The 5,418-nt window shown below is 43.6% G+C and overlaps 1 non-coding gene across 1 annotated transcript; it reads right to left on the bottom strand.

Moving 5' to 3' along the window:
- Nucleotides 1-4,672: 4,672 nt before the first annotated feature.
- On the bottom strand, nucleotides 4,673-4,744 carry TRNAR-UCU. Its single transcript has one exon. It is a non-coding gene; the product is annotated as a tRNA-Arg (tRNA).
- Nucleotides 4,745-5,418: the final 674 nt, after the last annotated feature.

Below are 5,418 nucleotides of genomic sequence, written 5' to 3'. Positions count from 1 at the left end.
CGTTTCTCTTATTGTAGACTAAGGAGTCGTGAAAATTGCATAGCTTGAGATTGGGGCAGTATATACAAGGTATGTGAGGCTATCCCTTTCATTCTTTTGCACGACTCCGATTGTACATAATGTAATGAACGAGCTTCCAAAGATACTCTACTCTTAGAAGCTAGCAGTACTTACATTGTTTCCCCTCTTATGGAACGATTAATGTTGATGTTGCTTCTCTTATTCTTATGTTGTCAATGTTATTGGTACTTCCTGATTCTTATAAGGTTCATGGTAAAGAGTTAGTCCTAATAACGTGTACAGAGGATACCGACCTTACGTCACTCCGAAAGGTTTAGAACGTGAGTTCATGAGTCGAGCATGCATTATATATATGTATCTATTTTACTCTACCGAGCCGCGCTATAGTCGGCCGGGTATGGCACCTATTGTGCAACCACTGATCAGTTGGGTTTTACCGAGCTCCACGTGGCCGGGTACGTTTTTACCGAGCCTATTACGGCCGGGTACGATATGATGATGATGATGCCCACAGAGGCGTATGTTTTAAAAGTTTATGTATATATACATATGTATTACGCATTTCATGTCAGTAGCCTTAGAGGTACCCAGATGTTACAGGTTGTTTATTCTCTATCCCTGCTTACATTACTGTTCGTACTTATGGTTCCCTGCCTTACATACTCAGTACTTTATTCGTACTGACGTCCTTTTATTTGTGGACGCTGCATGTCGTGCTGCAGGTCCTGATAGACAGGCAGGCGCAGCTCCCCCACCATAGTAGGCTGTCCAGTTCAGCGGTGATTGGCGAGATCCCTTCTTCGGACTTGCCTTGGTCTTGGTATGCATTTTTGTTATAGATATTATGGGTATGTCGGGGCCCTGTTCCGGCTATGTTGCAACACTTATGTTCCTTTAGAGGCTCATAGACAGGTGTCGACTCATGTATAGTTTGGTAGGCCTTGTCGGCTGGTTTTTGTTGTATAGTCTCTCATGGTAGTGTGGTAGCTCGTACCTTATATATAGTTTCTTGATTGTCTAGTCATCCCATGTTATGTATGTTCATGCCATCATATTTTATTGTTGGTTGTCCATGGCCCATGTCTACCATTTATATTGATTTCGTCAGCCCTAAAAGATAATAAAGAAGGTTAGATAAAATGTATGTTGGTACTCGATAAGTATGGCCGGGTGCTAGTCATGGCCCTCCGTTTGGGTCGTGACAAACTTGGTATCAGAGCAAGTCTGTCCTAGGGATTGTCTATGAGCCGTGTCTAGTAGAGTCTTGATTATGGATGTGTAGCGCGCCACATTTATAATCAGGAGGCTACATGACATCTAGGGTTGTTACCTTCTTCCTGAATCTAGATCGTGCGTAGAATTGAGTTGTAAGTGTTCATCTTTAATATTCACCTTGTTTTCTTTCAGTCGATGCCTTCGACTAGGAAGCAAACATTAGTAGACGGCTTGATACAGCTGCGGGAGAGGGTACCAGTCAGGTGCCCCAAGCCAGAGCGGGCCAAAGTGAGGCTCAGAGTGAGATGCCGTCTCATACCTCATCTACGTCCGTCTCCGTCCAGCGGATATTAGGACGGACNTCATGCTCACGCAGATTAGCGTAAAACTCTCGCACAACCATTGCATTTGCCTCCCCTGGCTCGTTTATGAAGGTCTGCAGCCCCCGCCTTAACAACTCCGTGTACATGTGAGGGCATTTATGCTGGAGTGAATTCATATCAATCCCCCTCTCCGAAATCGGCTGTTTAGTGGCCTTCTCCGTAAAGCGGCCTTGAGTCGCGGCTGAGACAAATTTGCTACTGTCAAAGGGGCGTGCAGGGGCTGCCCCTTGTGTCCTATGTGCTTCAGCTTGGCTACTAGTGGATGGACCTGTGGCTTGGCATTTTCGGGATGGTGCCATGACACCTGAAAATTGGGACACATTAGCACAGCTCAAATAAAATTGTGATGCACTGCGGTTACTCAGACTTCACCTGCGTGAGTGGTCACAACTACATAGTAATGGTCATTAAGTCCTTTCCACAAACACCTTGTGGGCATCAGGCCTTCACAACCCTTTTTGATTATTCTAGAACATGAATCCACCCCAAAATCTCAACAATAGCACAAATCAAGTACCACCCACCCCACACTTATCACCCACCAACACCACAACATAGTCTTCCAATTCCTCCACATAAAAAAACAAAGAACAACTACTACACAACACATTGGAATACAACCAAAAATCTAAAAAGAAAAAAAACATTAAGAAGAGAAAAAGAGAAGAGATTGCACTAGGGCTCATACCTGTGGTGTGGTTGGTGGTGAGTAGAGAGAAGACGTGTGTGTGAGCCTGGTGGGAGGGATGAACTCGTGTGATTGGGGGAGGAAAGAGGGAATAGTGAGAGTTGGGAGATGGGGGAATAGTGAGAGTTGGGAGGAAGAAGGAATCGTGGGGAGGGTTTGTATATTGGGGGGATTTAAGTTAGGCTAAAGATGTAAAAGGAAAAATAAAAAAATAAAAAAAACCTTTAAAAACTACCCCAATCCAGTGATTTCTGGGGCAGGACTAGCGCGAACACTAGCGCGATCGCGCTAACTTCGCGCTAGTCCGGCCAGAATGTTCCGCTTTTAGCGCGAACTTCGCGCTACTTCGCGATAGTTTATGCAGCTTAGGCAGAATGTCGCCCAGTTAGCGCGAACTGTAGCGCGAAGTTAGCGCGAAGTTCGCGCTACTGGGCAACACATTTTTGCACTTTTTCACCTGTATTTACCCTGGTCGATGGTCTTTTCGCCTGCCCTTTGTCACCTGCATTGTTTAGCATGCTACAAAACGTACAAATAACACTACAACTATTGTTGGGTTGCCTCCCAACCAGCGCCTTAGTTATTGTCGGGGCACGACGGTTACAACAATTCAATGGGTTGCCTCCCATCCAGCACCTGATTTAACATCGCAGCACGACTCAACACGTTGTCAAGCATCTGACAGGTCCATCGAGGTCTTGTGACGTGCAACGTCACCACCCTAATAATGTTTTATCCGCTGGCAATTTACCAAGAAGGTACCATTGGAGCTCATATCCCGCAACTCCACAGCTCCATGAGGCTTCACACTTACCACAACGAAAGGGCCTGACCAACAAGACTTTAGCTTTCCAGGAAAAAGCTTCAACCTCGAATTAAATAAAAGAACTTCTTGCCCCGGCTCAAACTTTCGATGTTGGATGTGCTTGTCATGCCATCTTTTAGTCTTCTCTTTATACAACTTGGCATTTTCATAGGCGTGCAGTCGGAACTCATCAAGCTCGTTGAGTTGCAGCAACCTCTTCTCCCCAGCTAAATCCATATCAATGTTCAGCTTTTTAATTGCCCAATAGGCTTTGTGTTCAAGTTCGACCGGCAAGTGGCATGCCTTCCCATAAACTAATTTATACGGAGAAGTACCTATGGGAGTTTTGTATGCAGTTCGATATGCCCATAATGCGTCGTCGAGCTTTCCAGCCCAGTCCTTTCTATTCCCATTCACTGTTTTCTCCAGGATCTGCTTCACCTCTCTGTTTGACACTTCCACTTGACCACTCGTCTGGGGATGATAAGCGGTGGCAACCTTGTGCTTGACTCCATATTTTGCAAGGTTATTATTCAGCAATTTGTTGCAGAAGTGTGATCCTCCGTCACTTATCAACACGCGTGGAGTTCCAAAGCGTGTGAAGATGTACTTCTTTTCAAAACTCACCACTACCTTAGCATCATTTGTGGGAAGAGCAATGGCCTCCACCCACTTAGACACATAATCAACTGCCACCAAGATGTACTTGTGCCCATTAGAGTATGGGAATGGTCCCATGAAGTCGATTCCCCACACATCAAATAGCTCCACTGCCAGAATATTCTGCAAAGGCATCTCATGCCTCTTGGTGATTGTTCCGGTTCTTTGGCATCTATCACACATTTTAACAAAGGCATGTGAATCATTAAACAATTTGGGCCAATAGAAACCTCATCGTAGAACTTTCTGGGCGGTCCTATCTCCCCCGTGATGTCCTCCGTATGGTGACGCATGACAGTCATGCTTTATTGCATTCATCTCTTCTTCTGGAACACATCTTCGCACCAACTGATCTGCGCATAGCCGGTATAAAAGCCATGAAACAAGTAGCTGGTAAATTAAAATTAGAACTAGCACAATTCGCAGAATTAGAAGCCTTTGCACAATTTGCTTCTGATCTCGATAAAGCTACTCAGAATCAATTGGCAAGAGGTCAACGATTACGTGAATTGCTTAAACAATCCCAAGCAGCTCCTCTCACGGTAGAAGAGCAGATAATGACTATTTATACCGGAACAAACGGCTATCTTGATTCATTAGAAGTTGGACAGGTAAGGAAATTTCTTGTTGAGCTACGTACTTACTTAAAAACTAATAAACCTCAGTTCCAAGAAATCATATCTTCTACCAAGACATTTACCGAGGAAGCAGAAGCCCTTTTGAAAGAAGCTATTCAGGAACAAATGGACCGTTTTATACTTCAGGAACAAGCATAAAGAAATATTGATCACTTTTGTCTTAATCTTAATAAAAAAAAGGAATCAAGCGTCTTGGATTCAAATATTCAAACAGTCTTTCTTGCTATCGAAATCTAAAAAATATATATATATGGAAATAAATTGCGTCCAATAGGATTTGAACCTATACCAAAGGTTTAGAAGACCTCTGTCCTATCCATTAGACAATGGACGCTTTTCATTCTGATTTTTTTTCGTATTTTAACTTTTTGTTTGAAAAAAGAAAACAGAAAGAATCGGATGTGAAAGAATTTTTGGAATTGTATATTCAATGATGTACTAATACTAATAAACTAAATTTGATTTAATGAATAGATTAAAATATTTAGAATAAATAGATATAGAGCGGGTAGCGGNACCTCCGTATGGTGAGACGTGACAGTCATGAAGTATGGCAGTCATCTCCTCCTCAGGAACACATCTCTGCACTAACTGATCTGCACAGAGCCTCTACAAGAATGGCTCATCCCACATGTAGAGCCTCACATCATGCAAGAACCTTCTTCTATTATCAGGTGTCAGGTCTGGTGGTGTCACCCCACTTGCAATAAAGTTCACATAATCTGCATACCACAGGGCTGTGCTTGAGGTGATTGCCAATAACTGCTCATCAGGGAATGTTTCTTTGATTGCACCCCCTTCAGCCACATGGTTCCGATTTTCTAATCTGGACAAGTGATCAGCCACTTGATTCTCTGTTCCTTTGCGATCTCGGATCTCTAAGTCGAACTCTTGCAAGAGGAGGACCCACCGAATCAGTCTCGGCTTGGCGTCTTTCTTCTCAAACAGATACATAATAGCTGAATGATCTGTGTAGACTATGACTTTGGTCCCCACTAGATATGACCT

This window comes from Nicotiana attenuata, unplaced genomic scaffold (assembly GCF_001879085.1).
Source record: "Nicotiana attenuata strain UT unplaced genomic scaffold, NIATTr2, whole genome shotgun sequence".
Classification (NCBI taxonomy): Eukaryota; Viridiplantae; Streptophyta; class Magnoliopsida; order Solanales; family Solanaceae; genus Nicotiana; species Nicotiana attenuata.
Note: the sequence above shows the minus strand (reverse complement) of the source record. Positions and strands in the feature narration are given on the sequence as shown.